Source organism: Apium graveolens, chromosome 7 (assembly GCF_009905375.1).
Source record: "Apium graveolens cultivar Ventura chromosome 7, ASM990537v1, whole genome shotgun sequence".
Taxonomy (NCBI): Eukaryota; Viridiplantae; Streptophyta; class Magnoliopsida; order Apiales; family Apiaceae; genus Apium; species Apium graveolens.
The window spans coordinates 250,271,188-250,281,360 of NC_133653.1; the positions used below are offsets into that span (position 1 = coordinate 250,271,188).

Consider the following 10,173-nt stretch of genomic DNA (forward strand, 5'->3'; position numbering starts at 1 on the left):
GGGCAAACTTGTACTTTACTAATTCTTTTTATGCTTATATGTCCCTTTTCTTTTTACTCAAATGCAACAAAAACTAGATATAAAATATATCTCTCTCGGAAAGTCAAAAATTATTGCAAGTGACAATTTTAACACGTAGATCTTGAAATTAGCTTTTTAACCATTACTCATAATAGATTTTTGAGCAGACGGTTGATTTTATATGAATTTCGCAAGCTCGCCTTAATAATAACATTTTTATGTATAAAACCAATTTAAAAATGCAAAGACCACCAAATATATCCACTCATCATTTTTAAAAAGTCTTTAGGACTACTAAGAAGATATCAAAACAAATCCCATGCTTTTATCTTACTCGGATGATTTTATAAAAATGCGCGAAGGTAAATTAAACCTTTATTTAAATCACATAATCCCTTTTAAATTCATAAAGATGTAACAGAACACATAGTCATGCACACAGACAGGCAATCACACATATACGATCACATAACGACTCAGGTCTGATCATAGATTCTATCCCTCTTTAATCTTTATCCTTTTCTACGCGTACCGGGTCACGTTTAGCCTGACGGCCCGACGCTCAGCGTTTCGATTACGCTCTCCATTATCATTATCGATCGACACGTCACTTAGGACGAAATACTTTATTTACACATTCATTCATTCATTCACACATAATTCACATTTTATATTCTTTAACTCCTTATTAGGACGGGTTCCGTTCTACCTGACGGCCCGACGACACAGCTTAACTTCTAAGCTGACTCTTTAAATTGGAACGTTTTTATCTACGCTCCTATATTCTAATATACAGAAAAGACAATTAATCAGCACTTAGTCACATAATTATAATCACATCACATAACACATACTTTATTGACTTAATTACGTCACAAAATTCTCAATCGTCACACCTATGCTAGCATGGCAAGTTCTAAACCCTTAAATTCACTTTCGCTTCATTAATAATTAACACACTATCTTATAAGTTTGCGATGCTAGTAAGACGAATAAGCACAACCAATAATAGGTTATCATACAATCACCACACACTAAGGCATCAAAATAAATCAACTAAAGAAATCCATAAATAAATTCGCTAGAACCCCACGATAACGAATAACCCATAATTGGACTCATCATCAACATGGGTTCCGATGAAAGCATGGTATAATAAACATAGTCTTTATACTGAATAAATAATAAACAAAGTACGAAACAAGAGTATAGGTCACGAATAAGAAAACTACCATCCAACGTTATAACTTAGAACAAAAAATCACAAGTATAATCTAGATCTTCTTCGCCTTCGTTGAATTATGCTAAAACGGTCTTCTTACACCTTCTCCTTGTACTCTGGTACGTCTCTTCCTGAAAAACGTCTTTTTATTTAGGTATATATAGCAGCCCATGCAAAGTAGAAGTCCTCCAATTAGAAGCCAAGTAGAATCAGGATTTTAACAACCCGAACCGGCGCGGCCACACACTTCATCAGTGCGGGCGCGCACTTCATCAGCGCGGGCGCGCGCTTCATCAGCACGGGCGCACTGCATATCTGTAGTTTGGGCGCGGCCGCACGCTATGACAGTGCGGGCGCGCTGTGCTCCTGGAGAAAATTATGCTTTTCTTCAATTCTTGCTGTAATGAGTTGCATTCCCGAGCTTTATTCCATGGACACCATCCTAACACCATATTAGCACAAAAATAATGCTAATTCACTTGATTTCCAGATTAATGCCTGAAATGCAAAAACACTAGAAAACACATTAAAACACCAACAACTTGAGTACAAATGCACCAATTCAAAGCTTAATATAGCATTATAATGTGTCATAAATGCCACTCAACATACCCCCAAAATTGAATTGATGCTTGTCCTCAAGCATAAACAGACTCAAAGAACAAGAAATAAAAATGCATGATTGCAACTAAATGAATGCAATGATCCCCATAGAATAACTAAACCATTCAACAAGCAACATCTTAACAAATGCAATTATTCGCATAAAGATCAATCAAACCTTACAAATCAACCTACAAACCAGAGACGTGCGTGTGTGCAAATGCTTACAGATATACTATCACAACTAGATCAATAATCATGACTCATTACTCATCAAAGCAATCGCAAGGTTATAGATAAAATAAAAGCTAGACTCAAAATAACTTATAACACTTCAATTCTTATAATGAAGTTTATTATGGATTCATGCTTTTATTTACAACTAAACAACACAAGTATGCTTATTTGATCGTGTAATGAGTGAGGTCCACAAAAGACTTATACAATAGTACCCATGTAGCGAGCGTTAGGTTAGCGGATCCCAGACTATAAAAGCCTTAGGTCACTAGGTACAAAGTCCCCTAAGAACTTAATAACTCGAGTACTAAAGAGCCCACTCATGATCAATTATACGTAACACTTATTTTTTTCTTTTTTTTTCTTTTTTTCCACAAATTTCTGAACGAGTGTGTTTCACTCCATCTCGTTTAACCCTAGACTACTCATATAAATATGAGCCGACTACTAGCCATTTGATACCTAGCCACAACAACTAGCAATGAAATCCAATTTTCTCCAATTTTTAAAAAATCCATGTTATTTTATCATTAAGAGAATATCCTAAATTCTAAATATAAACAAGCGATTAAACCTCGACAAACAAACAAACCATGACCATGATCTATCACTCTAGCAACCTATTAGACTTAGTGAAATACACTTATCTCTAGCATTCAAATCAATCCAACAAGACTTAACATTACTAAATACGACATCACTACACTAGCATCAATATCACAAGTCAATCGGAAAAATCATCTAAGGGATCATGTTATTATGCAAATACATGAAACTATATGAACAAACTATCATTAAAAGTATAAAAATAAAAAAAAACTACATGGAAAAATATGTAATTATATGCTCTAAAATATCATGAATATGCAAACTATATGTGACTCACACAAACATATTCCTTAAACTACTAACCCCAACTTTAAATATTCACTGTCCTCAGTGAAGGTAATGGTAAGGAATCAGGTATACCTACTCGGAATCAGGATCCTCACCCCCAATGGGTGGAGTGTTAGGCGTGTCCGGAGGTGGATACATGGAATCCTCACCAAATACTGGCCACTGGATGTCAACACCGATGGCTCTGAATGCAGTCCCAAGTGCCTGGGTGAGATCACGTGCAAACCGACTATGAATGTCATGCATCACATCCATCCTCCTCGCTAGATGCCTATACTGCATCATGCTCAAACCAACTGCAACATCCAATCCTGCCTCCTCCTGCTCCTGCTACGATGGACCAGCCGCTTTACCTAGCTGAGATCTCCAAGCAGTCCTGCTCGATTGAGCTACCCAATAGCTGGCCTTTCACTAGGTAGATGGTCAAAAGTATATCCAAGCCCCTTCAAATCAGGCTTTCCTCCATCCCACTCTTGCATCGTAGCTAAAGTGGTGCTGTCAATAGGAGCACTCGAAATCTAGAGCTGCTCGTGTGCTGGCCAATGAACACCAACTTCCAGACACAGCTTCGTCACAACAGACGCATAGGGTATAAAACCCATAGTACTCCCTCTCAAGAATCTCAGAATACCCTAGTAGATCACCATCCCCAGGTCCACATAATCACCCTGAAGAATCCCCCACAATAGCCAGACACGCTCCATAGTCACATTATGCACATGAGAAGATGGCATGATGTTAGCATAAATAAACGCGTTCCATGCACAGGCAAATCTATTCATGCTCGAAGCAGGGAACATAGAATAAAAGGTCGTGCCCCTTTTGAACTTCCAGTGAGTATCAGGCATACACAAAGTAGCAACAATCAGATCCAGATCATAGTCCTCCGGAGTCTTATCGTTCCATGTGCCCTGACCGGACTTCCTCGCAGGCTGCTCAATCACCCTCCTTATCACATCCGCACTGTACTCCACCGTCATCCCCCTAACCACAGTGAAGCCATTCTTCTTCTCCTTTATATTAGCATAGAACTCTCGAACAACACTCATGGGCACAACAGTGGGTGCCTCGCAAAAAGCAACCCATCCCATCTCCAAGATCATCTCCAACAACTTACCATCCTTCCCTGATGGCATAAAACCTTGCTCCTTTGCTATAGGCTTTGAGAGAAGCCTCGTGTACTCCGCTTCAGCCTCGGGAGTTGAAACCTCGGCCTCACACTACCCGCACTCGAAGAATCGGTGGTGCTACTGCTTACTTGCGTTCTTTGTCTCTTGGGTGTCATTGGGATTGAATAAGAGAGAATAAAAGATAAGTGTTTGAGAGAGAATTGTGTTTTGAGAATTTGAGAAGTTGTGGAGAAGTTTGTGTATAAGTGTATGTATATATAGGAGGTGAGAAGAGAATTAGATATGGAATAGAAGTGGGAATTGATTATGGGAATAGTGGGAATAATGGGTTTGATTTGGAGAGGAAAATTTGGGATGTGGAAGAGTAAAATTCGGGTAGGAATTGATTTTTAATCAAAGTCCCCGATTTTCTCTTTAACTCCCAGCTGCTATTTTTTTCAGAATTTGGGGACCAGCACGGCCGCGTGCTACCTCAGCTCGGGCGCGCCGTGTTTCTGATGTATCAGCACGGCCGCCCCGCTAGGCAGCACGGATACGCCGTGTCTCCGGATTTTCAGCGCGGCCGCCCCGCTTCCTCAGCGCGGGCGCGCCGTGCTACTGTAGTTGGCCCCCAATTTTTTTCATTTTTTGTATTTTTCTCTTTTCTTCTTACTTCGTCTACCTACTAATGTACAACAAACTTGGGTTGACTCCCAAGAAGCGCATGCTTTACGTCGTTAGCATGACGTAGAAATGTGAGATCAAACGGACAATAAAATGGCACTAACCACCTAGCGGTTTGCCGTGTCACCATAGTAATGCTTCAACCTCTGACCATTTACCTTGAATGCTTGGCCTGGATCATTCTCAAAAATCTCCACCGCTCCATGTGGAAACACAGTTTTGACAACAAACGGCCCTGACCATCTTGACTTCAACTTTCCAGGAAAAAGACGGAGACGAGAGTTAAACAAAAAAACTTGTTGCCCCGGCACAAATGATTTGAGCAATAGACCCCTATCGTGCCACCTCTAGACTTCTCCTTATACATTTTGTTGTTCTCATAAGCTTGAAGTCGAAACTCGTCGATTTCATTCAATTGAAGCATTATTTTCTTTCCAGCTACATCCAAATCAAGATTCAACTTCTTCAAAGCCCAATACGCTTTATGCTCTAGCTCTACCGGCAAATGACACCCCTTACCATAAACCAACTGAAATGGAGACATTCCCAATGGAGTCTTGTATGCTGTTCTATACGCCCAAACAACTTCGTCAAGCTTCAAAGACCAATATTTTGTCGATGGACATACAACGTTCTCTAAAATGTGCTTGATCTCTTTGTTAGATACCTCAGCTTTACCATTCGTCTAAGGGTGATAAGCCGTAGCAATGCGATGATTCACATTATATCTTTGCATCATAGCAGTGAACTTGTGATTGCAAAAATGCGACCCCTCATAACGGATTATGACTCCCGGAGTTCCAAATCTTGTGAATATCTGCTTTTGAAGAAAATTAAGCATTACTTTCGCATCGTTCATTGGCAATGCCTTAACTCCAACCCATTTCGATACATAATCAACCGCCAACAAGATATACTGATTGTTACACGATAAGACAAATGGCCCCATGAAGTCGATTCCCAAAACATCGAAGACTTTAATTACATTTCAAAATGAACTGATGAGCATCTTTGAACAAAAGTTGGCTAAAAGAAACCTGCTTGAAAAATACGAGTTGCTGGCTTTTCTCCACCATAATGTCCTCCATAAGCTGTTGAGTGGCAATCTCGCAAGATCCTCCACGTTTCGCTGTAAGGAATACATCTCTTGATGATTTGGTCAGCTCCTTGTCGAAAAAGAAATGGCTCATCCCACATATACCACTTCACTTCATGCATAAACTTCTTCCTTTAAGCATATGATAGGTCGGGAGGCATGATATTACTCACAAGGTAGTTCACAATGTCTGCAAACCATGGTTCTTCCTCTTGCACTCCAAACAGCCGCTCATCGGGAAAAGACTCATTGATTAATTTCTTATCTTGTGAAGTAGCAATTGGATCCTCTAAACACGAGAGATGATCAACTACTTGATTTTCAGTCCCTTTTCTGTTCTTGATCTCAAACTCAAACTCCTGGAGTAACAGAACCCATCGAATCAATCTAGGCTTCGAGTCCTTCTTTGAGATGAGATATCAAATGGCAGCATGATCAGTGAAAACTGTCACCTTCATCCCAAGCAGATAAGATCGAAATTTCTTAAAACCATATACAATAGCCAACAGTTCTTTCTCCTTAGTAGTGTAGTTTAGTTGAGCACCATTTGGGGTCTTACTAGCATAGTAGACCACATGAAATATGTTATTCTTTCTCTGCCCAAGAACTGCTCCAACTGCATAGTCACTTGCATCGCACATCATCTCAAAAGGTTCACTCCAATCGGGTCCAGTTATGACAGCTGCCGTGATTAAACTCTTCTTTAATAACTCAAAAGCAGCCACACACTCGTCGTCAAACTTTAACGGGACATCCTTCTCCAGAAGATTGCACAAAGGTTTAGAAATTTTTGAAAAGTCCTTGATAAACCGCCTGTAGAAGCCCACATGACCAAGAAAACTGCGAACCCCCTTAACAGAAATTGGTGGGGAAAGATTTTCGATGACCCCTACTTTGGTCTTGTCCACCTCAAGACCTTTACTAGAGACCTTGTGCCCAAGAATAATGCCTTGTCGCACCATAAAGTGACATTTCTCCCAATTGAGAACCAAATTGGTCTCAACACACCTCTTGAGAACGTCGCCTAGATTCTGTAAGCACTCATCAAATGAATCACCAAACACAGAGAAATTGTCCACGAACACCTCCTCATTCTGACCAATTATATCAGAGAATATAGCCATCATGCATCTCTGAAATGTGGTCGGTGCTCCACATAACCCAAAAGAAACTCTTCGAAAGGCGAAAGTACCAAAAGGACAAGTGAAAGTAGTCTTCTCCTGATCTTCTAGAGCAATACAAATTTGATTATAACCAGTATTAATCATCCAGAAGACCGTAGTACTCATGCCCAGCCAATCTGTCAAGCATCTGATCAATAAACGGTAGAGGGAAGTGATCTTTTCTTGTGGCCTTGTTCAGCTTCCTGTAATCCATGCAAACTCTCCACCCCGTGACTGTTCGAGTAGGAATGAGCTCATTCTTCTCATTAGCAATGACTATGATACCTCCTTTCTTTGGTACACACTGAACCAGACTCACCCAAGAACTGTCATAAATGGGATAGATGATCCCTGCATTCAGCCACTTAAGAATTTCCTTCTTCACCACTTCCTTCATGATAGGGTTTAACCTTCTTTGTTGCTCAACAGTAGGCTTGCTACCTTCCTCTAGCAGAATTTTATGCATACAATACGAAGGGCTGATTCCCTTGATATCTGCTATAGTCCAACCAATTACCGATTTGAATTCTCTAAGAATTCTCAAAAGCTTCTCCTCATCGCTACCTGAAAGGTCAGATGCAATAATAACAGGCAAAGTAGATGCATCACTTAAAAACGCATACCTCAAATATTCAGGTAAAGGCTTAAGCTCAAGAGTAGGAGCTTCCTCAATAGATGGCTTGAGGCGCTTAGGAGCTTTGTTCAACTCCTCCATTCCCAGAGATTCAAAAGACATATCAATCTTCCTCTTCCAGGGAGAAGTATTTAGAAATTGCAAATGCTCATCTCCTTCATCATCTTCACTATCAGAATTCCCCAACAAGGCCTTTTCTAAGGCATCAGAACTTAGCAATTGATCAAGTTCTGAAGTAACCATAGAATCAACCAACTCCACTTTTAAGCACTCCTCATTTTTCGTAGGGAACTTCATGTCAATGAACACATTAATAGTTACATCCTGATCCATCATTCGTATGGTGAGCTCACCCTTCTACACATCAATCAAGGTTCGGCCAGTAGCCAAGAAAGGTCTTCCCAAGATTATGGGAATCTTCCTATCCTCCTCGAAATCAAGAATTATAAAATCAGCAGGGAAAATGAGTTTATCCATCTTGACCAAGACATCTTCCACAATACCTCGTGGATATGTAATAGAACGGTCGGCCAACTACAAAGTCATATAAGTAGGCTTTGGATTAGGCAAGTGACACTTGTCAAATGACACCTTTCCAATGGTGTATGGAATAGTGAAGCTTCCAGGATCTTTAAGTTTCGGAGGCAACTTCTGTTGCAGCACAACACTGCATTCCTCCGTGAGAGCAACGGTCTCTAAGTCATCAAGCTTCACCTTCCTAGAGAGAATACCTTTCATGAACTTTGCGTAACTAGGCATTTGTTCAAGAGTTTTAGCGAAAGGTATGTTGATGTGAAGTTTCTTGAACACCTCCAGAAACTTCTCAAACTGCTTATCCAGCTTTTTCTTCTGCAGCCTCTTAGGAAAAGGAGGTGGAGGATAGATTTGTTTCTCCCCTGTATTACCCTCAAGAGGAGTGTGCTCAACAGTAGTCTTCCTTGGTTCCACTTATGCTTCCTTCTATACTTTTTCTTCTTTTTCAGCCTCAACTTCAGATTCTGGAGTCTTAGCTTTTCAGAATTCACAACCTTACCAGACCTCAATGTAATTTCCTTAACATACTCCTTAGTTTCCTTCTTTCCTGGCACTTCAGTATTTCTTGGGAGTGTGCCAGGTTGACGATTCAGTAATGCATTAGCAATTTGCCCAATCTGATTCTCTAAGGTCATGATAGACACAACTTGGCTCTTACATATGACCCTCAACTCCTCCAATTCAGATTTTTCATTAGCTTGCGGTAGCTGCTGAAGTTGAAGTTGTTGCCTAGGGGCATATTACGGTTGCTGAAAACAAGGAAGGTTATATTGCTTTGCTGTGTATGGCTGATAAGATTGTTGCACCGCATTCTGATTATTACTCCAGCTGAAGTTAGAATGATTGCGATTATTTGGATGATAACTGGTTGGAGCCTGTTGCTGTAATCTCGGAAAGTTGCTAACAAATTAAGCTGATTCGCTAGAAATAGCGCACCGGTCAGTTTCATGCGCCCCCGCACAAAGATCACAAACACTAGAGATTTGATTAACTCCATAATTCGCCAAAGAGTCCACTTTCATCGTCAAAGCTTGAAGTTGAGCAGCTATAGCTGTAGCTGTATCCACTTCTAGAATTCCTGCTACCTTGCCTTGCAACATTCTTTGCATAGGATTCTGGTATTCATTAGTTGCCATGAGCTCAATCAATTCATAAGCTTTATTATAGCTTTTGGCCCATAAGGCTCCACCAGACGCTGCATCAAGCATAGGTCTAGACTGAGTGCCCAAACTATTGTAGAAACAGTTTATAATCATCCAATCAGGCATGCCATGGTGTGGGCACTTCCTTAGCATCTCCTTATATCGATCCCAAGCCTCACACAGAGATTCTCCAGTTTGCTGAGCAAACTGAGTAAGAGCATTCCTGATTGCAACAATCTTCGCCATAGGAAAGAATTTAGTGTGAAAATTTTGAGCTAGATCCTCCCATTCGGTGATAGACCCTGATGGCAGAGAATGTAACCATCACTTTGCTTTATCTCTCAGAGAGAATGGGAAGATTCGAAGCTTGATAGCATCTTCAGTCACCCTCCTTGAAAGTGTCGCAGATCTCGATGAAATCCCTGATGTGCATGTTGGGGTCTTTTGTAGGAGAACCCCCAAACTGAACTGAGTTCTGTATCATCTAAATTATGCTCGACTTGATCTCAAAAGTGTTAGCCGAGATGGCTGGTCTGATGATGCTCAACTGAATATCATCGATCTTAGGCTGAGAATAGTCCGTCAGAGCCTTAGGATTTTCTGCCTCACTAGAGCTGGTTCCTCGACTTTCTCTTCTTCTTCTTCTTCTTCTTCTTCTTCTTCTTCTTCTTCTTCTTCTTCTTCTTCTTCTACTTTCTCTTCGTCCTCAAAAACTTCCCTTCGAATCACTATAACTTCTTCCTCGGCTTGATCCAGAGTTCTCTTACGAGCCTGCGAACGCGTATGCATACACGCTCGCTAGAGTACCTGAAACACGACAAGGAAAAGAGT

General features: G+C 40.6%; 1 non-coding gene across 1 annotated transcript; it reads left to right on the forward strand.

Moving 5' to 3' along the window:
* The first annotated feature begins 9,466 nt into the window (after positions 1-9,466).
* LOC141675989 (small nucleolar RNA R71) lies at positions 9,467-9,573 on the forward strand. The gene has a single exon (XR_012556604.1). It is a non-coding gene; the product is annotated as a small nucleolar RNA R71 (small nucleolar RNA).
* The last annotated feature ends 600 nt before the right edge of the window (positions 9,574-10,173 follow it).